Source organism: Nomascus leucogenys, chromosome 12, assembly GCF_006542625.1.
Source record: "Nomascus leucogenys isolate Asia chromosome 12, Asia_NLE_v1, whole genome shotgun sequence".
Taxonomy (NCBI): domain Eukaryota; kingdom Metazoa; phylum Chordata; class Mammalia; order Primates; family Hylobatidae; genus Nomascus; species Nomascus leucogenys.
The window spans coordinates 17652103-17677417 of NC_044392.1; the positions used below are offsets into that span (position 1 = coordinate 17652103).

At 38.0% G+C, this 25315-nt stretch overlaps 1 protein-coding gene and 1 pseudogene across 1 annotated transcript in view; one reads left to right on the forward strand and one right to left on the reverse strand.

The window, feature by feature from the left end:
* The window catches only part of AGBL4 (ATP/GTP binding protein like 4), a 1461703-nt gene that overhangs the window by 620969 nt on the left and 815419 nt on the right, over window positions 1–25315 (reverse strand). The window lies entirely within an intron of this gene.
* LOC115837823 lies at window positions 19643–19756 on the forward strand (annotated as a pseudogene).

The window sequence follows — 25315 nt, forward strand, 5'->3', positions numbered from 1 at the left end:
AAAATAAATTGTTAAGAAAAATAAACACAGTTTTACAGATTTGAACAGCCAATTCATTAAAAAGGGATAAAAATTTCAAAAACATATGAAAAGTTGTTCAATCTCATTAGTATTTAAATACATGTAAAACAAAACTAAAATACCATATTCCTCCATCAAATTGTCAACTATTAAAAATAGTATAATACGTAGTATGTCAAGGGTGTTGAGAAACAAACACTCTTTTAAACAGTTCAGCATGGCTGTATATTGGTAAAAATATTTTCTAAGGAGCAGTTTGACAATATGTGGATGTTCTTCTTTGGTTCCATAATTTCCCTGCTAAATATTTACCCTCAGGAAACAATTAAAACTGCACAGAAATTCACATGCAAAGATATTTGTTGCTGAGATAATAGGTAATGTATAAGAGCAATACTTAGAAACAATGTAAATGAATAAAAAGAATGCATTTCTTTTAAATAAGTATATATGTATATGAAGTGCATCTGTATATAAATACATACATATGTATATATGTATATATCCTAATACATATGTATATATGTATCGGGGGAACCAGCCCCCAATATTTCAACAGAGGTTCTTTTCTATTTTCCCTAAGTGTCAGCTGGTCTAAGAAATAAAGGGAAAGAGTCCAAAAGAGAGAAATTTTAAAGCTGGGTGTCTGGGGGAGACATCACATGTTGGCAGGTTCCCTGATGCCCCTGAGCCGTAAAACCAGCAAGTTTTTATCAGCAATTTTCAAAGGGGAGGGAGTGTACGAATAGGGTGTGGGTGACAGAGATCACACACTTCAAGGGCAACAAAAGATCACAAGGCAGAAGGTCAGGGTGAGATCACAAGGTCAGGGCGAAACTAGCATTACTAATGAAGTTCCATGTCCCCCTGTGCACACATTGTCATTGATAAACATCTTAACAGGGTTCAAGAGCAGAGAACCGGTCTGACTAGAATTTGCCTGCTGGAATTTCCTAATCCTAGCAAGCCTAGGGGCACTGCAGGAGACTAGGGCGTGTTTCATCCCTATCTACAACTGCATAAGGCAGACACTCCCAGAGCGGCCATTTTAGAGGCCCCCCTGGGAATGCATTCTTTTCCCAGGGCTGTTCATTATTAATATTCCTTACTGGGGAAAGAATTCAGTGATATTTCTCTTATCTGTTTTTGGCAGTAAGAGAAATACGGCTCTGTCCTGCCTGGCTCCCAGGCAGTCAGACCTAATGGTTATCTCCCTTGTTCCCTGAACATCGCTGTTATCCTGTTCTTTTTTCAAGGTGCCTAGATTTCATATTGTTTAAACACACATGCTTTATGAACAATTTGTGCAGTTAACGCAATCATCACAGGGTCCTGAGGTGACAGACATCCTCAGCTTACAAAGATGATGGGATTAAGACATTAAAGACAGGCATAGGAAATTATAAGAGTATTGATTGGGGAAGTGATAAATGTCCATGAAATTTTCACAATTTATGTTCTTCTGTCACGGCTTCAGCAGGTCCCTCCATTCAGGGTCCCTGACTTCCCACAACATATATGTATATGTGTACATACATATATACATATGAAGGTATGTATACATATATTGTATACAATATATTTATACGATGAAATACTTTGTTGTCATTAAAATTACATTTTTGAAAACTATAATGATATATAAAATGTTTGTGGGTTATTGCTATGTGAAAAAATTGTTTTAAAAAACAGCAAAAACCCAGAGTATTTTTATAATCTAAATTTTATAATAAAAGATATACGTACAAACATGCATATACACAATATATGCATGTACACTGCCAAGACCAGCTCAGTCTGGGAGACCCTAACCCAGAGGCACTAGAGGGACTAAAGACACACACACAGAAATATATAGGTGTGAAGTGGGAAATCAGGGGTCTCACAGCCTTCAGAGCTGAGAGCCCTGAACAGAGATTTACCCACATATTTATTAACAGCAAACCAGTCAGTAGCATTGTTTCTATAGATAATAAATTAACTAACAGTATCCCTTATGGGAAACGAAGGGATGGGCCAAATTAAAGGAATAGGTTGGGCTAGTTAACTGCAGCAGGAGCATGTCCTTAAGGCACAGACCGTTCATGCTGTTGTTTGTGGCTTAAGAATGCCTTTAAGTGGTTTTCCCCGCCCTGGGCGGGCCAGGTGTTCCTTGCCCTCATTTCTGTAAACATACAACCTTCCAGCTTGCGCATTAGGGCCATTATGAACATGTTACAGTGCTGCAGAGATTTTGTTTATGGCCAGTTTTGGTGCCAGTTTACAGCCAGATTTTGGGGGGCCTTCTCCCAACAGTACACAAAATGAGTAAGTGTAATACATCATCATGTTAACAGTGATTGTAACTGAATTGTGAGACCACAGGTGATTTTTGTTTTCTCCTGCAGGCTTTTCTGTATTCTCTAGGCTTTTTTCAGTTAATATATACTACTATAACCAGATAAATTGACAGTAATTGTGAAAAATATGGCATCCAAAACTGTAAAGAAATATGTTTATTCCAAGGCAATTAAAAACAAGATCCCAAGTTTAAACTTTCATATGCTGTCTCATTGAGCTGCACATGGAAAACACAACTACAACAACAGAAAATCTTCTGTGTTAAAAGCAAGAAAATCTCATCTCATTGATAAACATAAATGTAGATAATTTTAAAAGGAACATTTACTAGGTGCTGGTCATTTCACTGGCTTCAATTCATCTGAGACAATTACCCTGAAAACAAAGTCTTATTAGTCCCATTTTACAGACAAGGAATGTGTTCAAGAGATTAATGACCTTCAAGATGCACCTCGTCCACTACATGTTGCTGCCCCCATAGTTGACAGGCAACATATTAAATAATTATATTTCTAAATATTACCAGAGGCTATTTGAAATCTCTAAAATAAGGCATCAGGAAAAATGGTTCTGTAAAACTATTTTAGATTTCTTGCTGGAAAATTACAACTACAGGCTCTTACTAAGAAAATGGCACCAAATTACAAATTCTTTTCAATAAGCCAGTCTTTAATAGCTCTAAGCACTAGATTCTTTAATTTGAATTTGGCTGTTGTGACGAATACAATAAATTAAGTTGCGAAATTAATCATTTCGTTTTTAATGAAAAAATATAAATACAGAAGCTTTGCTGTGTCTATACATATGGCTGGCAAGGATAATGGTTTATGTTGAAAAATACTACTATGCAGGAATTCCTACTGCTGTTTATACTGTAATTCAATTTGTTCTATTTAGCTATAAAAATATGCTAGTCCTTCAGATAATAAGTCCACTATTGAGGTTCACAGCAGGTTAAAACTGAAACCCTTTCCACTTAATAAAAATGAAATCAATGATCTAATTTTTGTTCCCCCATTAGTTCGTAACATAAGAAGCAGAGAATGCTTTATGAACTGGACCAATTCAATGAAATTGAATTTACAAATACTTACTGAGTAACTTGATATGTATCCAGCAGACTGCCAGATGTTTTACATTTTTCATTTCATTTTTTCCTAATAAAGTTTCCATGTTATAGATCATAAAATTAAGGATCAGAGACATTACATAATCTTAACCAAGGTCACATAGCCAAGAAATAGCAGCAAAAGAATTTGAACCCTCATCTTCCTGAAACTAAATCCTATGCTATTAACATGACACGAAACCATTTCTGATGTTATATAATAGAAGATTGATTGTATATGAAAATAAAATGACGGAGGTTTGTACAAGATGATGTTGAAACACAAAAGTGGAAGATGCTGGTGTGGGAACACTAGGAAGAATCCTTACAGGGTATAACATTTAAATAGCTGGTGTAATCATTGGTTTCAGAAAGATTTTATTGTTACCCTCTTCTAAAGTAGAGACTGTAATCCTCATTTGCATAAGATGAATGATACTCAGGTTAATATACATACTGATATTGATACTAATACTCACGATCTGCCAATAAATCAAGAACCCCAAACCTGGTTCTTTATCCTTAGGCCAGTGCATTGGGTGGGGAGAGTCCTTATAGGCTACCGAGTAGTCAAATGACATAGCGAGTGAGTGGATGGATAATGTCATAATTGGGCATCTTCAAAACAATTGCTAATAAGAGAATAACATAGAATCTGAATACTTCAGAAATTACCTCTGTAACTTCTTTGCTAAGAGGTCATCCAACATCTTCTCAGACATTTAAATCAAGACCTACAAAACCATTTATGCTACTCTTGGACAAGCTGAAAATAATAATTACAATAAGAAAAAATAGATAATATGATCTAATTCCTTAGTTGAGGAAGGGGAGATTGAAGCTGCCTAAAAGAAATGACATTTGAGCAGAGGCTTAAACAAGGAAGATTTACATACACGAAGATAGGGAGCAGGCAGGGATTCTGGGCAAAATGAAGAATATATTTAAAGACATGAAAGAATGAAAGTGAAAAATTCTGGAACTGGGAAACAATCAAGTAGTTTGAGCTTAGCTTATATGGGAGAATATGGGAGGAAGAAACTTGTACTAGCATACCAGAGCCAGACCTTAGAGAGCCTTGAATGCCAGGTGAGACTTTTATAAGTTGTCTCTGCCAGGTGAGTAAACAATGTCCAAAGAGAAAAATACTGCAGACAGAGCCTTTAAGGAGAAGGTAGAGGAAAAAGAACCAAAGGAGGAACAGGTAGGGATAGACTTTGCAGAAGCTAATGGAGAAAAGTATGTCAAGAAATATGGAGTGGTCAATAGTACCACAATAATCCACTTAAAACATCATTTCTTCTTCCTAAACTCCTCCCTTTTCCCTCCACTAACAAAATACTGAGTAATCCACATTTACTATTGCCACTTCTTTGATGCCAATTTGTTCCTTAACCCACTGCTTTCTCCATCACATGGAGTCTGGCTTCTTTTCTCCATCACATCACTGAAATGACTGAAAATGTCATCTGTAATTGTGGTTGTCAAAGGCAATGCTGTCCTCATCCTATTTGATCTTTCTGTGGCTCTGTTGGCCAAACTTATATCTCCGGTTCAAACCTCCTGCCACACTTCCAGACTCATATATCCAACTGCCACCTCAACATTTCCATGTGGATTCAAATAAACTTGGCCAAAAGGAATGGTTTCTCAAATATACCCAGGCAAGTTAGATCAGAGCAGATAGTATCCAGGGAGAAACTGGTTTTCAGCACTGGATTAGAGGAATCAGGAGTTCAGGCACTGTATTAGTCCGTTCTCACATTGCTGTAAAGAACTACCTGAGACTAGGTAATTTATGAAGAAAAGAGGTTGAACTGATTCACAGTTCTGCAGGCTGTACAGAACGAATGGCTGGGGAGGCCTCAGGAAACTTATAATCATGGCAGAAAAGGGGAAGCAAGCACCTTTTTCACATGGCAGCAGTAGAGAGAGAGCAAAGGGGGAAGTGCTACACACTTTTAAACAACCAGATCTCATGAGAACTCGCCATAACAAGAATATCAAGGGGCAAATCCACCCTCATGATCCAATCACCTCCTACCAGGCCACTCCTCCAACACTTAAAATCATAACTCAACATGAGATTTGGGTGGAGACACAGAACCAAACCATATCAGGCATAGCCATATTTGTTGGCATGCAACTTACAGAAACACTTTTTAAGTACAATAATTCAGGCAAACCTCACAATCACCTTGGAATCCAGGGGTCATTATTTCCATTTTATAGGTGAGCAAACTGAGGCTCAATGAGGTAGAGTGGCATCATTCATTTATTCATTCATCCATCTACCAATCCATTCATCCATTCTCTTAGTATTTACGAGAGCTTGCTATGTGCTAGGCCCTATAATTTAGTCAAAATTCCTCGGCCAGTCCTGGTCGAGTGGGAATTCAAACCCCAGGCTGCTCCCCTTTAAGTCCAAGGATCTTTTCCTTTCCATACAGTTGTATGGAGGCCATCCAATCAGGACCTTTTCAGATTTGCTTGTGCAGAAATGACACATATTTATAACTGGACAGCAGTTACAGCACTGTATGTATAATAATTGGTACTGGATAAATGTGTCAAGTGAACAAATGGATGGATGAATATGAGGATAACAATAATACTGTTGGTCCTATCCCATATGATTATTATGAGGGCCAAATGAGATTGTGGTGGAAAGGGTCTTGACAAGGGGCTATTTTATTTTATTTTTTATTTTTTTATTTTATTATTATACTTTAAGTTTTAGGGTACATGTGCACAATGTGCAGGTTTGTTACATATGTATACATGTGCCATGTTGGTGTGCTGCACCCATTAAATCGTCATTTAACATTAGGCATATCTACTAATGCTATCCCTCCCCCCTCCCCCCACCCCACAACAGTCCCTGGAGTGTGATGTTCCCCTTCCTGTGTCCATGTGTTCTCATTGTTCAATTCCCACCTATGAGTGAGAACATGCAGTGTTTGGTTTTTTGTCCTTGTGATAGTTTGCTGAGTATGATGGTTTCCAGTTTCATCCATGTCCCTACAAAGGACATGAACTCATCCTTTTTTATGGCTGCATAGTATTCCATGGTGTATATGTGCCACATTTTCTTAATCCAGTCTATCGTTGTTGGACATTTAGGTTGGTTCCAAGTCTTTGCTATTGTGAATAGTGCCGCAATAAACATACGTGTGCATGTGTCTTTATAGCAGCATGATTTATAATCCTTTGGGTATATACCCAGTAATGGGACGGCTGGGTCAAATGGTATTTCTAGTTCTAGATCCCTGAGGAATCGCCACACTGACTTCCACAATGGTTGAACTAGTTTACAGTCCCACCAACAGTGTAAAAGTGTTCCTATTTCTCCACATCCTCTCCAGCACCTGTTGTTTCCTGACTTTTTAATGATGGCCATTCTAACTGGTGTGAGATGGTATCTCATTGTGGTTTTGATTTGCATTTCTCTGATGGCCAGTGATGATGAGCATTTTTTCATGTGTTTTTTGGCTGCATAAATGTCTTCTTTTGAGAAAGAAGTGTCTGTTCATATCCTTTGCCCACTTTTTGATGGGGTTGTTTTTTTTTTCTTGTAAATGTGTTTGAGTTCATTGTAGATTCTGGATATTAGCCCTTTGTCAGATGAGTAGGTTGCAAAAATTTTCTCCCATTTTGTAGGTTGCCTGTTCACTCTGATGGTAGTTTCTTTTGCTGTGCAGAAGTTCTTTAGTTTAATTAGATCCCATTTGTCAATTTTGGCTTTTGTTGCCATTGCTTTTGGCATTTTAGACATGAAGTCCTTGCCCATGCCTATGTCCTGAATGGTATTGCCTAGGTTTTCTTCTAGGGTTTTTATGGTTTTAGGTCTAACATGTAAGTCTTTAGTCCATCTTGAATTAATTTTTGTATAAGGTGTAAGGAAGGGATCCAGTTTCAGCTTTCTATATATGGCTAGCCAGTTTTCCCAGCACCATTTATAAAACAGGGAATCCTTTCCCCATTTCTTGTTTTTGTCAGGTTTGTCAAAGATCAGATGGTTGAACAACCATCTGATCTTTGACAAGGGGCTATTTTAATATTCCTTTTTATTGTTTGTTGCCTCAAATCCTGTTTGGAAATAGCAATGATGCAACAATCTGGTTTGAATCCCCTTCTTTATGGAACAACAGCATTTGGTTATAGGTTATAACCTTGTCTGCTTTTGCTTACTGTCTCCTTCTCAAGATATAAACACCTATATTTTTCATATCCACATACTACCAGGTCCACAAACAGGGGGCTTAAAATCTGTTTCTTGAATAAATTTATGATTTCCAGTTTTATAGATTATGGAATTAAAGTTCAGAAGGTTAAATGAATAGCATAAAGTCACCTGGTAATTATGTGGCAGAACTAAAATTTGCACTCAGGTCTTCTGACTCTAATACTTTTTACAATATACTACTTTTTTGACCGAGTGTTAGGCCTCACTAGCAATTTAGATAATAATAAAACAATAAAAGTTAGGTACAACTTGATCATTTATGAGGTCCATTCCCATACATTTTCTAGTTGACTCTCAAAACAACACTGCTAACACAAATTATAGATAAGGAAATCTAGGCCTGAAGCCCTCAAGATATGTAAAATTGCCTAGGGGCATAGAACTAGCAAATTCAGAAGCCAGGCCCTTCTCCAGGCTCAACATCTCTGGCTTCTTCACCTTCATATTCACACCTTTCTTCCATCAGGCTGCCCTGCCCCAGGAAAACAACCCAATCTTTTTAAGACAGTGTATTCACACCTGTACTCATTGTGCCAGGATAGGCCAGCACAGAAGAATATGGCCTTTCAACTTGCACAGATTTCCAAAAGAAGATATTTTGTCATCTAAAAATGCTGCCAAGGTTCCAGGTACATGATTGGTGAGGAACTAGGCCAGTTGACAAAGAATTTGACAAAATTCCAATTGCTGGTGATTCTCAAGTTACAGGAGATAAGGACTTCTTGGAGGTGCCCATTGGCCTGCCTGCAGTATAACTGCAATAGAACGTGCAGGTGCTGTCAGGGTAATCTGACATGTATCCAGATCTTTTTCCTTTTCTTTTATTTTTAGGCTTAAAATTTAGTCCTCTTTCTTTGGCAGTTTTTGGAGCCATGTGACTGGCACAACTCTGGCAAATACTATAAATGCAATGGGATTGTGATGAAGGGAAAATTGCCATCATGCAAAACTAGAATTAAATATTTGTACTCCTTCTTGGGGCTTTTAAAGGTGGGTGCCATTTCTTAGCATTAAGAAACTGCTTTGATTACTGAGATATAAAATCAAGAGAGAAACTCAGTTTTAATGGAATTTATATTTAAACACAACAGGAATGAGCAGGAACATTAACTGGTATTTAAAAAAGAAGATATTATTAATTTCACCTACTTTGAGTTATATTCAGTGTAACAAACATTGCGAATACAATGTAAATTGTATTTCTTAAGTGTAAATATCCTTAAATATAAATATTGTGAATTCAAATGAATTCGAGACTGAAAAGTAATATTTTATGCATTCATTCTTTTATTTATTTATTTATTCAAAAAATATTATTGACCATGGACTCTGGAACCAAAGTCTAGGTGTAAATCAGGTATCTGCCACTTAATAGTCCTATTCTATTATTTTAAATCACTATCATTATTGCTAACACATGTCAGGCCCTATTCTAAAAACTAAATACTAAATGAGAATCTGAGTATGCTCTGGAGGACCCCAGAGGAGACATGGTGCTTATCCTTGCAGAACTTGAGGTGACACCCTTGTAAATCGTCCCTTTATTAAATTATCCTCAAATTCCTGCCAAGACTCTGACATAGGACATAAGGATAGAATATATAAGAAAACTGAAGAGGCTAGTGTGGCTGGAGTTTATGAGAAATAAGAAGGGAAAGAAGGATAAAGTTGGAGAGACAGGCAGAGATCAAATTATGCACAGCCTTATAGATTACGGTAACAAGTTTGAATGTTACTTTAAGTATAAGAAGAAGTCACTGGAAATAGAGAAATAAGGAGTAGTATCTGCATCAGAATCTAACACAATGACTATGAAAACTGTGCAGCTTCTAATTATTTGAGGGCTATAGAACACTACAAAGACTAAATTTTCTGCTGGCTTTATAAAGTCAGAAAAGTTGATGTCTTAAAAAAGGGGTCCCCAACCTCTGGGTCATGGACCAGTACCTGTTTGTGCCTGGGCTGCTAGGAACTGAGCCACACAGCACGAGGTGGTGCGGGTGTGTGAGTGAGCATGACCCCCTGAGTTCCACCTCCTGTCAGATCAGCAGCAGCATCAGATTCTCATAGGAGTGAGAACCCTATTGTCAACTGCACATGTGAGGGATCTAGGTTGCACGCTTCTTATTGAGAATCTAATGAATGCCTGATGATCTGAATTGGAACAGTTTAATCCTAAAACCAGCTCTCCCACCTCCTGTTTCTGGTTCATGGAAAAATTGTATTCCACAAAACCAGTCTCTGGTGCCAAAAAGTTTGGAGACTGCCATCTTGAAATATCCTACCTGTAAACATTTCCTGTCTCCCTCCCCCTCACTGTCCTCCTTCTTAAAAAAAAAACTCAACATATAGAGAAGAATGGCAGGATTTGGACTAATGCATATTAGGCTTCCAATCCTGGCTCTGCCACTCACTAGCTGAGTGACTTTGGATAACTTATTACAAATCTTTGAGCCTTAGTTTCTGCATATATAAAATGAAATAAGATTAATAATACTTGCCCTCATGAGAGTACTAGGAGAATGACTTAAGTGGGAGCAAAGAAGCTAGCATAGTATTTGGCACATAAATGCTCAATAAATATCATTTTCTTTCCCTTCTTTTCTCCTATGTCTATGTCTATAATAGTGTTAGGGCCATGACATTTAGTATTAAATAATATCCCTGGACAGTAATCATAAAACTTTGTATTACAGATGCTAGTCCTATAATCTAAGGAATATCAAAATGTCATTGAGAATATAAACTTAAATTAATAATAAAAAGGCATAATAATTATAATAACAAAAGGTTTTATAATTCATAAATTGTTTTCTATTCCTTTCTTCATTTTCTTCTCAAAATACCCTTGTACAATGGGCAAGTCAGATATTATTCCCATTTTATAGGTGAAGAAACAGACTTGGAGATATTCCAATACTCAAATATGTTCACTCAATCTGCAAGGGATAGAAAAATAAACAGAATCTAGGTATTTTAATTCCTTTACAAGGATTAATTCCAGTTCATTACTAACAGACTGGGAATATACATTAAATGGGAAATGTTGCTCCCCCTGAGACCTGCTGTTGCCCTCAGGACAAGCCATCAAAGTAGTCTGTGATACATGCCTACTCCCACCTCCCAATACTTTATCTATAGCCTTATCTCTCCCCATGTCCTATTCATTAATTTAAGGAGAGGCCATACTGAACTTGTTGCTTGTTTTTCCTGGAACACATCAAACTGTTACTTCTGGGCACATACTGCTGCCTTTGCCCAGAATGGCCTTCCTTCTCCTGAACAGCCAGGTAACATCTCTTCATGAATATTTCAAGAGTTAACTCAAGGGTTGCTGCATCTAGGAGGGTTTTCTTGATACCCCATGTAAAATGGCTACCTCATCTTCAGTGTCCCTAAGCACAGCCTTGTAAAAAATAATTGTATCTTGCATTTGGTGTAATTCTGTCTATCTCTGCATCAGTTGCATTTGGTAAAAATGTGTCTTCTGCTTCTGGACTGTGAGTTCCATGAGGGCAGAGAATGTGCCATGCTTTTAACATTCTTCTTGTCCAGACAGGGTCTGGCATGGAACAGGTGCTCAAGGAATATTTCATAATACAATGAATGAACTAAGTTCCCAAGGGTCCTTTAAGTTTGATCCAGAAAACATACATAAATAGAAAACAGTAACTCACAGATCTCCTCAGGAAGGAGTCAGCCCAAACCATCCACATACATTAAAGCATGGAGAACAAAGTGGAAAAACAAAAACAAGGATGTAGGAGTCAACAATTACTGGAATTACTGCTCTTTAAGAAACAGCCCTAACATATCATTTTCCCAGCAGTGACTCACCATTTTATCTCCATATGCCATTTGTCAATCCAGACTGAGCTGGTTCTCTAGTGTAAAATAGCCCCAATGCTATTAAGAATGGTTCTGTCAATGAAAAAGCAAGACCATTCATGGTGAAATGCATTTTACCAGGCCTATGCACATATTTGAACAGGGATTGTCTCATAAGTTCTCTGAACCTTGGTTTTCCTATCTGTAAGGTATGGATTATATCCTGTCTTAGTGCCTATACTAGCAAGGCTGATTCATGACATGAGGCATCTAGTGTAAAAATGCTCCAAGCACTGTTAACTTGCTCTATCCTAGAAACTATGGAAAGAATATCAGAAAAAAGGTTTGAGCCAATGTGTTGCTGGCTGATGATGGCTATCAGTGGGCGCCAGGTACTATGTTAGAACTCTGCAAAAGACAGAAGAGATGGCCTGAGGGGCTATGTTGGAGGACTCTAGGGTGCCTGAGTGAGCCCATCATTGACGACGCTTCATAAAGTGGGTAATATGGGGTCAGGATCAGAGGTTGCTCTTCTGTATTCCAGCACCAAACACAAAATAGGCATTTTGTAATTTTAAAAGGAAGGAAAAGAAAGGAAAGGAAAGGAGAGGAGAGGAGAAGAGAGGAGAGGGGAGGGGAAGGGAGGGGAGGGGAGGGGAGGGGAGGGGAGGGGAGGGGAGTCATGCTCAAAGGCCCAGCTCACTTCTGTGCAACTGTATTCAGTTTACCTAATCTACACACAGACACACACACACACACACACTCAAACACAAATACACATCTGCTGCTCCCTCAGACCTAAGCTGGGTTCTAGTGACCCTGATATGAATGAGACATAGTCCTTCCTTCAAGGACTAAACTGAGACAGACCCAGAAATAGACAATGATAATTTGATGATAAATGCTGTGAAAGAGAAATTCAGGAGAAAGGGAGACAGACTGAGCAGGGACTGACTAACTCTACCTGCAGGGTCCTGGAAGACTTCCCAGAGAGGAAGACATGTAGTTAGGTTAGGCCCTGAAGGAAGAGTAAAAGTTTCCAGGCAGAGTGGCAGAGAGAGGATTCTAGGCTGAGGTCACATTGAAAGCAAAGGCAATGGGGTTGGTGGTGGTGGTAACACAATCAGACATTATTGGGAAGCCTAAGAGTGAGTGTCTAATGGCAGAACAGAAGATGTGGGAGAGAGAGTTGCTGGAGCTAAGGTAAGGAAGACAGGATGGGGTCAGTCCAGCCTCACCCAGGATCAGGCATAAAACGTGTTCTAGGAAAGGGAAACAACAGCAGCAAAAATGACAGGAATCCACGATTTGACTAGAGGAACTATTTTTAGAAAATCATAGATTGAAAAAGTAAGGGAGGAAAGGATAAGATTTAAAATTTGAGACAGGCAACTTCTTATGGCTTTTTTTGCTTTTATTTGTCTAATCTCACATCATTCTATACTCACCACTCTTGCCACCAAACCCTATCCCATGGCTCTGCTACATATATTAAAGATAATTAATAAGACTGCCTGGTTTTGAACCCCACCTCTATCATTTATTAGTTTGTTGAACTTGAAAAGTTTCCCAACATTTCTTACCCTCAGTTTTTAGAGCCACCAATGAGTATCCATTGTATAGAATGCTATGTGCTTTAATAATTTCTATTGATCATTTTCTATGTGTCAGGTCCCATTCCAAGCATTTTTGTGTATTATTTCATTTATTTCCAGACAATTGTTTTAATGTAGGTAGTATTTGTGTCCCTATTTTATAGATGAAGAAAGCAAAACACAGTTTGAGAATTTGGTCTCAGGTAACACAGCTATAGGTAGAAGACAGGGTTGGAATCCAGGCATTTTGATGAAAAAGCCTGTGTTTCCAACCACAGTGAGTAAGAACCTTGACTTAATGTGTCTAAGGTTCTTCAAAAAACTAAGAATAGAGCTATCATAAGATCCAGCAATATCACTGCTGGGTATGTACCCAAAAGAAAGGAAATCAGCGTATCAAAGAGATACCTGCACCCTCATGTTTGCTGCAGCACTGTTCACAATAGCCAAGATTTGGAAGCAACCTAAGTGTCCATCAATACATGAATGGATCAAGAAAATGTGGTGCTTATACATAATGGAGTACTGTTCAGCAATAAAAAAGAATGAGATCCTGTCATTTGCAACGACATGGATAGAACTCGAGGCCACTACCTTAAGTGAAATAAGTCAGGCACAGAAAGACAAACATCACATGTACTCACTTATTTGTGGGATCTAAAAATCCAAACAATTGAACTCCTGGAGATAGAGTTATCAGAAGATGGGAAGAGTAGTGGGGGTTGGGGGGCTGGTTAGGGAGGAGGTGGGGACAGTTAATGGGTACAAAAAACAAATTGAATAAGACCTAGTACTGAATAACACAACAAAGTGACTACAGTCAATAATAATTTAATTGTACATTTAAAAATAACCAAAAGATTATAACTGTATTGTTTGTAACAGCAAGGATAAATGCTTGAGGGGATGGACACCCAATTTCCCATGATGTGGTTATTATGCATTGCATGCTTGCACCAAAATATCTCATATACCCCATAAATATATATACCTACTATATATCCACAAAAATTAAAAATAAAAAGTTTAAAACCATACAAAATAAAAAGGTATCTAGCATTGTGTGGGATCACAGAATCCATATGTCTGTGTGGTGTGATGAAACACAGAACTCTAATGAATGAGTGAGGAAACGAATGAAAAAATGTTGATTGAAACGGCAAACACCTAGCTGAGAGAAAAACCCTTCTTCCTCAGGTGGCTAGGCAGGAGAATGAAGAGTTGGTAGCTATAAAGTGGGATGGTGGTGGTGACTGTCTCATTTCATCAGCTATACTTGTCATACATGCACCATTGTCCTGAGCCCATGAATGAAACACGGAGAAGTGCCCCAGACACCCTCCAAGGAGCATGATGGGGCCTCAGGGGCCACACCAGGCGCCCTGTGTAGCCCTATGATTGGGCTTCAGAAAGTACCTGTTGCCATTCTTCTGCCTCATCCATCATCATTACAGCCAACCCAAACATCTGATTATGAAGGCACAGCCTGGTAGCAGTGAGCAGCCAGGGAGCACAATGCCTCCAAGCTAGAAGTAAAAGGACTGGGCATGGAGGAAATCATAATTCATCAGCTTCAGAAAACTCAGAATGCTGAAGGCAGCACAAAGCTAAAGCTTCTGACCTTATAGAGAAGCAGAAAAGCCAAGGGAGCAGGCTCAGTGAGGGAGGCGACACAGGAGGTGGAGCAGGAGATGGGTTTTTCTGTCCACAGATGTCTGCAAGGTGGTGGGGTGGGGGAGGAGACATCACAGAAATATCTGCTAGTCTTAATAATTCTGCAGAATGACATCTGAAAATCCATGCCCTGGAGACTCTGGGGATAGGACACAATTGCCTGAATTGTCAGACAGTTTAAATGAATGTCCCGAAATTATACAAATAGAAATAGAAAGGCAGATTTAAACCCAGAGCTCTGTGACTCCAAAGTCTATGCTCTTTCTCTTCTACCACACTGCCCCATGATTACACAGGAGCATATTCTAAGACGTGTGTGCCCAATTTCACACCACTGCTACATGTCAGGTTGAGAGAAAGAGAGAACAAGCTAGCAAGTTGCCACTAGCTAGATCTTATCTACTCCAAATTTCCTATTCTCGTCTCCATTTTATACTGATCCAGGCAGAAGCAGTAATGTGACCGAGGTCACACAGTAGCTAGTACACAGGTCTCTGAATTTCCACATACTTCATAAGAGGAGAAAAGTTGCCACCTCCAGGTTTCCAGTGAAAACTATACTTTCAAGGCCAGCTAACAGTTTGAAGGTCATTTACCAAGACGCTTCACACACATGCTTGTTTACTTAAAAAAAGGAAAGAAGCCTAATTATAGCCCACTGAGAAATAAGATGTTGATGTATAAATGAAATCATGAAAAAAAACATCTAATAGAATGCTTGGGAAGAGCCTATAGGCTTGAAAGATGGATAGTGCTTCAAGCAAGGAAGGAGAGGGGGGTGACAAAGCACTACGGCCAGGTCTTAGGCTGGGGGAGAGGAGTCTCAAGTCATGCAAGTTGCTTCCAGTATCTCTCTGTGTGCTATCCTGTCTGTATCCAAAGCAGGGATCTTTCTGCATCCTCAGAGGGCACCTGCAAACCAACTTACAAAAGGCAGTGAGATACAATGCAAAGAACTTGGGTAACAAAATCACATGGGCTTGGCTTTGCAACTTATCAACTGAGTGGCCGTGGGTAAATCACCTCACTTCTCTTCATCATCAGTGGAGATAATACTTTGTAGGACTATAGTACAATTAAAGGAAACATACATAAAGTATTTAGCATGTTCCTTGAATATATTAGGTATCAATAAACTTTATTATACTGATTAGTATCATTATTATTACTATCTATCCCTCATAATGTGAGGAGCATGTCACTGGGTTTCCAGTGGTTTCCATGGTAGTCTCCAGGATTTGGCTATTTTCTGTTAAAAGGACATGGCTTTTCTTTCAAAACAGTGAGAATTGCATGTTTCTCTGAAGTAAAAATATTCAGCTCCCACTCAACACCCTACCTACCTATTGTGGGTATAATTCTGAGGGGGAGGTGGGAATTATTTCTTTGAAACTTATCACTGAGCCAGAACTGAAACTGCTGAGCCAGGCTCAGTAATGCCTTCTGACTGTGGCAAGTGGGGCCCCTCCCACACTTTGGAGTGTCTTTTGAAAAATGTCTATGTCCTTCTATAGTACCTGGCCTGGCTGTGCAGTCCAAGCAGGATGTCCTGAGCCCTGGTTCCTCTGGGTCCTGGTCACTAGACGTGCCTAACTTGAAATTTTCTCAGTCCTCCTCCAGTGCTGGAGATCAACCAGGGCTAGCAGTGACAATTGGGCCGGGCATGTCTCAGCCCTCCTTTCTCATTCTCAGGGTGTTCTCAATCTTTCTAGTTCCCCAGATGTAGAGACAATCAGATGCTCTGAGAAGGCCCAGAACTTATGGTTATGGGCTTGTCCCATGTCCCAGTTCCAGGATAAGATAGATGCCTGGGTAAGCAGATCACTTCTGTGTGTTTCCTTCATGGAATCATACAAGATTGGGCCACCAGAATGGTGCCAACATACTGAATTTGGGTGACTCTCATTTATGTTGGACACAGGAAGACTCTAGAGCTCTGAGATACTGATAGTCCACCACTGACCTTTGGACTTGAGCTGTGTATGGACCCAGGCATTGGCTCTTGCCCATCTATGTTCTAATCACGGTGCTGTCTCCAGGTTTACAGCAACTGAAGATAGCATGGGTGGCAGCAGGCATCCTTAACCCTGTATCCCCTTCTGCTAAGTAGTTTCCAGTCTCTTTACAGTGCTAAGATGTCCTCCAGAAGTAGCTGTCCCTATCATGAGATATCTATCTTCTTTGAAGTCTTTCAAAATTGTTACTCTGTATCTCCAATAAGCCCTGCTCATTGTCTCCAATCCAAGTGTGAATGTTGTGGTCTCTTGGGCCATTAATGAGGTGTGCCATTTGAGAACACACTTTCCTTGCACAAACAGAACAGTTTCTCTCAGTATCTGGGCTCCTTGCTTATTCTTCCTGCCGATGGTGGTATGTGAAAGGCAGTTAACATTGTGCAGTCAACTTTGACAGAGTACATTCTAGGAATGTAGGGACTACGACCTAAAGCTAGAATTCAAGAAAAAACATTGTTGGAAAATGTGTTAATCTACGTTTATGCTATACAATTCCTAATGGTATATTTAACATAACCAGCAAATAAATTATTTATTCACATTTTTCTTTATACTTAAGATGAACCCTGCATTTGTGTACATCATTAGAAACCAGTATTTGTAGGAGTACCATGAATGCTGAAGCATCACAAGTAATGATGTAACCAGTGTTAAGTAAATAGTATTAGGAAACTGCTGAGGCAAGAAGATCTACATTGTTTCATTACAAATATGTCCCCAAAAGCCATGCATTGTGAGTAATAACAGTAGTGATAGCTTTTTCTGCATGTGGGAGATATCAAATTATCTCCAGAAACTATGCCTTTGACAATCAAGAATATGAAAAGATGGCTCCGGATACTTTACATGCACTCATTGAACAATAAACAAACACCTAAGTATCTTCTCTACACATTATTCTAAATCTTCATCTAAATTCATGGACCTCGCATGAGGTCTATAAATTTTGTAATATAATTTTTAATCAAACTGTTTATATAGACATAGGCATCACAAAATATCTTTGCCTGGAGCCCTGCATGCCTTAGGGGTGGCCTTGGTGAGATCAATGTAAAACATGTCTAGCCAGTGATTTAACTATGGAATCTTGTCACTAGAGACAGGATAAAGGAAAATATCTGATGACTGCTTGGAACATTGTTCCTCTCTTATAACTGAAGGGTCACTACAAGTCGCACCTATGCACCTACAGATATATCATAATCAGCCATTAAAAATAAAGTTTTAAAGCAATCTTTCACAATTTGTACACATTCTCACAATATAATATTACAAGTGAGCAGCAGAATTTTATATATATTTTAAAATTCTACTACGTAAATGGAAAATGCATAGAAAAAAGACAAAGGAGATAGGATACGATATTGAGTTGTCTTTTTTTTTTTCTATTAAAGTAGGTTTCACAGGTAAAACTCCTCTTCCAAGGAAACCAATAATTTTTTTCTTTATTGAACAGAACAAATTGATAGAAAAGTGCTTTACATATTGAAACTTCTACATCCCAGAATGTGGCTTTAATGACTATATTTTATCAAGAAGTGTTTGTGTATAAAAATCAAAAACACAAGTATCAAACTGCTGAAAATGTAGCACGGTGTCAAAATTATTAATAGACAATGATAATATATTTCCAGAAATATAAAACCAAAAAATTTAAGAGCATGTTGGAAAAGCGGAGAAATCTGAGGGGATTTTGCTGTTTCATGTGTACTTTTCACTACTTTCTAAATTTGCTACAATAAAATGTACTATTTTCACTTTTTTTTTTCAGTTCACTGAATTTCTTTCAACATGCCTCTCTCACTACTCTGCACATGTTTCCTTTTGCCTATATACTCATTCTCCCCAACTACTTACTTTCATTTGGCTAAATCCTATTTATCTTTGAGATTCCATCAGCAACATCACTTCCTCCGGGCACCCTTCTCAGATCCCTCAAAGCTGCATTAAGCGTTCTTCCAATGAGCTTCCACGTTATCCTAAAGATTCTTATCACTCTACACGTAACTGAAAGTTTGTTTGCCTCTTTCCTATCAGTTCTACACTCCAGCGATGTCCATTACTGTGCTTGGCAAATAACGAATACTGAGAAATATTTCTGAAATGAATAGATTAATGAAAATTAAAATACAATTTAAAACTCCCTTTAAAAATATATACACATAGGCCGGGCGTGGTGGCTCACGCCTGTAATCCCAGCACTTTGGGAGGCTGAGGAGGGTGGATCATGAGGTCAGGAGATTGAGACCATCCTGGCTAACACGGAGAAACTTCGTCTCTACTAAAAATACAAAAATATTAGCCGGGCGTGGCAGCATGCGCCTGTAGTCCCAGCTGCTGGGAAGGCTGAGGCAGGAGAATGGCGTGAACCTGGGAGGCGAAGCTTGCAGTGAGCCGAGATTGCGCCACTGCACTCCAGCCTGGGTGACAGAGCAAGGCTCCACCTCAAAAAAAAAAAAATATATATATATATAAATATTTATATAAATATTTATATATTTATAAATATATATTTATATATAAATATTTATATACATATATTTATATTTATATATATTTATATATAATATATATGTGTGTGTATATATATTTATATATATAAATATATATTTATATGTATATAAATACATATAAATATATATTTATATATATAAATATATATAAATATATATTTATATGTATATAAATATATATAAATATATATATATACACACATATACACACACACACACACACACACACACATACACATAAACAAAACCTAGGAGATTCAGGGAAGCTTTTTGTCACCGTTATTTGTTTAAGTTTTCCAGTGATAGTTTAAAAAATTTGTTAAGCATGATGATTAACTTTTCACAATAATGCAATAATGTGTGAGCTGTGCCTCTTTCAAGCCTTATTATAATGTTGGCCCATTACCCATCTGATGTGAAGAAAAAACTGTTATCACGTGCTTCAGTAAATAAAAGAGAATTTGTGGAATTGTTGACAGTTACAAAAAAAAAAAAAACCTGGTAATTCTTTGGGGCAGTGTCGAGCAAATAAGTTCCTAAGAACACTAATTCCATAAGATATTCTGGGAAAAAAAGAGGGAGAGAGGGTCTATAATCAAATAACTTCAGGAAATGCTGTATGCACTGGTCCCCTCTGAAGAATTACGTGTATTAGCATATTTCAGTGTTGTAAAAAGTCCTGCTGTAATGAATATGGTTAATTTATTTTTAATCCAGTACTTCTCAAATGTATTTAAATATGAATCCTTCCTTTATGTAATACTTATTAACATCTATTTCCCAGAACACTTTTGGAAATGCTGGGTTTCAGAGATAAAGGCTTCCAGAGGAAGGAATTTTCTGGCTCACAGTGAAGGCAAGAAATAGGAAAAATACTGGAGAGAGAGACAATAAGACTTAAAAAAAAAAGTAATAAAATGTAACATTTATTGACCACTTACTATACAGCATATAGTATGTCAAGTATCTTACATATACTAGCTTAAGTTTTACAATAAATTTAAAAAGTAGAAACTATCATTCCCACTTAATGAAAAGTAAATTAAAATTCAAAGGGATTAAGTATGCTGTAGACAGCACCATGTCTGTCTGGGTTACTTCATACCCTTCCTCTAACCACTATGCTATGAGCACTGAGCCACACAAACCCTCCTTTCCCTGGTGGATTAGGTGACAGAATGGAAGCACTTCCTTCCTGTATTTATTTTCCCTTCTCTTCCCTTCTTTTCTCCCTTTCCTTCCTTCCTCAAACATCCTGAGTGTTCACTCTGTCAGTCACCTGTGGAACTTGTGGTTTCAGAGATGAATAAGAAATGATCCCTATTCTAAAAAAGCATTCAGTCTAGCCCACCAAGTTAGTCATCTTCCAAGCCCTGGGATAGACAAACAGGTGGATATGAGGAAAGACGACCCTGTGGGTTGCATCAAAAGCATCTCAAAGGCTGCGGAGGTCAAGATGAAAACCCCACCTAGGGCTTCTTCCCACACATTTCTGGGGCTGGAGCCTTAGATGGGGTGTTTAGCAGTATGGGGTGAAAAGGTTCACGCACAAATCACCAAATTAATGCAATTTTCATTAACTAGATTTATTAGTGAACTTGGGGGCAAGTATACCTGTCCCCTATTTCAAATATTCTCTGGAGTTCTGGGAGATGAACAATATGCCAATCTGGCCATATGCCAAGAAGCTAACGGGGAAAACAAGTGTATTAATAAAATTTCAACCACACAGGGTTTAAAAAATAAATATAATTCTGGGCAGAAATAAATATGGTCCTTACTTTTAAACTAATATATTAGTTTAAGGTAAAGGGAGCTTTTATCTTCCTAGATCATACTGCCAGTCACACTGCTCTGAGTGTCTGCCTCACAATCAGAAAGGAGAGGTCCACTGACAGTTAGGAATGTTTTAAGAAGGAAACGTGGAAGGGGAGAGGTGGGAAGGAAGGGAGGGAGGAGACTTGGATGAGACAATAGAGTCATAGGAGATTAAGGGACGTTTGGGGCTTTGATACCACCTGGATTCTCCGCTCCAAGGTTTAGGTTTAGAAAGATACCCACCACTTCCTCACAGATGCCTCATGATGCCCTAATCTCAAAAAGAATTTTGGACTGACCTAGGGAGGCATTTTTGATCTCCCATGTGGATAAGGAGTTTCAGGCCTGCCATTCTTCTTGCTGAAGACTGTCACTGAGAGGAGGAGAGGTGAAGGTAAGGTTCTGCTTGAAATTCAACTAGTGCTGCATAAAGAATGATACACATGAAAAATTGATCATGACACTGCACTCAGGCAAATATTATTAATAATGCAATATTTAAACACACAATATATCCCTCTTAATGATGAAAAGAAATCCAAGGTCAAAGCAAATAAAAGTCATTCCAATGTTAAAAAAAGGAAAAGAGAATTTCTCTACGCGCATCACTCCACAATAGCTTCCTTTATACCACCATCTAAGAGAGTAAGTAGCCCTTCCATCAAGAGAGGTGGCAAAACTCTTCTCAACAGGAATATTTCAAACCACTAGGCAGTTCTAGAAAAGTACAGAATTCAGGAGTTTTAGCCCTTCTTTTCTCATCTTCTCTAATGTAAAACGAAGGTAAAAATACCTAAACTCTTTCTGGGCCTTGTTTTCCCATCTGCAAAATGAGGAGGCCACTAGATAATCTCCAAGTTAACAAATTGCAATTTTGAATATTTATAATTATGTAGATAAATTTGGAAGCTTCTGATAGAGCCGGATACAAGCTCAGTTCCTTCACATACTTGGAGTAGGACCTTGGTCAAGTTACTTAACCCCTCTAAACCCCAGATTCATAAATGATAAAATGAGACAATAACATTCCTACCTCAGAGATTTATTTTGAGTACTGGGTAATTCAAGATAAAACTGCTAGCGAGAGAAGACATAAAAATCAAGCCCAGGTCTGTTGAACTTCAAAGACTATGCTCTTCCCACTACAATAGTGGAGAATACGAACAAGAAAAAATGTCTACAAAGCCAAGCAGAGTGCAGCAGAAGCACAGGCTTTCTGCTGTAGAATGCCAGAGGCAAGAGGAATTAACATTGTCTATGGGTGAAGGCAGCAAGTTGTTACATCAGGAAAAGAGCTCTGGAGTCAGAGGCCAGTGATTCAAAACATTTAACCTTTCTTGGTCTCAGTGTCTTCTCCTGGAAAACAGGGAAAGTAACAGTACCTGCTTTACAGAGTCATTAAGACTAAAGATGTAAAGGTTATGTATATAAGCATTCAGCACAGTACTCAGGACATAATAAAATCAATAAATAATAGCTATTGCTATTATTATAGTAGGTTCTTTAAATTACATGAAATTAAATATTATTATTATAAGTGATCAAAACTTCTAGACTGACCTCAACACTGCACAAGATACTGGTAACCCTAAGAGAATCCTAAGTCTAGAATAGCATTGTCTATTGGCTTTCCAACTTCTGTATCACAAAAGAAAAAGTCTAGAAAACACATACTGTGGCCTTCAACCAGGCTTTATTCTCAGAGGTATTATTTACATTTCAAATTTATTATTGTCTCCCATGGTGCTGACATGAAATAACCTTCCATTCTCTTCCATGTTAAAAGAGTACAGTGTTTCTTGGCTCCATAAATAATTCAGGGCTATATTAATATTTTAAGAATAAGCAATATATTTGAACCCTAGAAAAACCACAAGGATTGAAATTAGTTATTTGTAGCTGAAAACTTAATTGCTCCAACATATTGATTGTTTTTTTCTTCCAGGTTTTATTGCCCACACAATGAAGAGTGCCTACTCTCATTCTAAATGCTGCATACTTAATTATATCTGTTAGATTTTATTTTTATGAAAACTCAAAAGCATCCAACCATGAACTTAAATGCTTTTGCCCATCTGATGCTAAACACAGAACCATTTGCCTTTCTTTAAAACAGTGCACTCTTCTTCACAGATATTTTTCTTAGGATGACAGATGCTACTTTTCAAAAATATCAGGTTTTTGAGTTAGCACTTATAACCTTGCTAATGAAAGAGAAGAAAACTATGAGGCAAATATGTGTATGCATGATCTTATTTAACCCTTAAAATAACCTCCAATATAGGTAATATCTTACCTTTTTACAGATGAAGGAATTGAGGTTCAAAGACATCAGTAACTTGTTCAAGGTCACAGAGCCAAAATGTGCATCCAACCCTAAAACCCAAGCTCTTTCCTCTAAACGAGGGTTCCTCATAGTACTAATAATGATAGTAATAGGTAAGATATATTGAGCATTTACTATGTGCCAGGCAGTCTTTTAAGATGTTTACATGCATTAATTCATTTAATCTCACAATAATCCTTTGAGATAGGGGCTATTTTTATCTCATTCCACAGTTCAGGAAAATAAGGATTAGATAGTTCAAGTGCCTCTTCCAAGTTTCTTTGATATTAAGTGATGGGCCAGAATTTCAAGTCATATAGCCTGGTTCTAGGGTTTATTTATCCTATACACACTATAGTCCTAGATGGCAAAATCTAAAAAATAGAGAAGTGGGCTTCCATCAGCAGGTTAATAAAGTAAGATGTCAGGGGGCATCTTCTCAGTTCCACATGGGACACTAAACAGATATCTAATGACAATAAGGTGGTCATGACAGGAAACTCACAGATGATAAGCTAACAGTGTTAACAACACCTATTCCTGAATGTGGTCTTGGATCTTTATAGCAAACATGATCTTACTGGCTGATCTATCAAAGTTGGCCTGCCCAGTAAATGGTAGTCTACCAGGGACCTCTGTACTACATGTGGTTGTACCTAATGTTTCTTAAATTGTATCTAGACAGGGTATTGCCTCTATTATCTATGATGACAGAGTTCCAGGAAGAGGAAGACAGCTAGAATTAGCTCAAGAGTGAAGAATCTAGATCATCAGATATTTATTGAATACCAACTAAGTGTCAGGCCCTATGCTGAATCTCTGACTCTTGTTTGCTACCACGGCAGCTTCAATAATCTAATATCAATCTTTTGACTTCAACCTGGTCATGCACCTCTAGACCACACATTTCCTTTAACCCAACACATCAGGGTAACAGCTCCCTATCTTACATTTTCATTCATCCTGATGTTAATCATCCCTAGAGTAGACAATAGATGGGAAATTCAAAATCCCAGATGCTAACACAAGAGATGAGTCAAAGCTCTGAGAAAGAGCTATTGAATGTAAATGTCCATTTTCCTTGGTCTTGAGTAATAAAATAGTGCATTGGCTATATATTGTTGTATACAACTTACTCCAAAAACTCTAGTGGCTTAAGACAGCAAACATTTATTATCTCTCATAGTGTCTGAGAATGAGGAATCTGGGAGTAAATTAGCTAGATTTTTCTAGCTCAATACCTCTCATGAGGTTTTCATCAAGCTGTAGCGCTATAGACATCTGAAAACTTTACTGGAGCTAGAGGAACTGCTTCCAAGCTCATTGGCATGGCTCAGAAGGCTTCAGTTCCTCATTCCTTTCCATAGAACCTCTTATAACATGGAAGCTGGCTTTACCCAGAGAGGAAAAAAGAGAGTGAGTGCAACCAAGATAGAACCCACCATATCTTTTATAAACTTATCTCAAAGTAATATAACCTTATCGATTAATATAACCTTGTCATCACTAATGCCAGATTTTATTTATCACACATACTAACTATGGTACAGTGTGCGTGGAGACTACACAAGAGTTTAGGGTGAAGATCACCGGGAGCCATCTTGAAGGGTAGCTATTAATACCATAAATAGCAAACAATACAATCTTTAGAGCCAACTGAAAGGTATTACTTAACATTCAGTCAAACATACTTTGGAACAAAGAAACAACTAAAATAATTTGATTTAATTTAGGTTAATTGGTTGCTGAATGAATTAAGTTCAAGTGGGGGTTAACTATATTTATGATTTTCATTCTTTTAATGAGAAAAAGTTTGGCAGATACTTTTTTC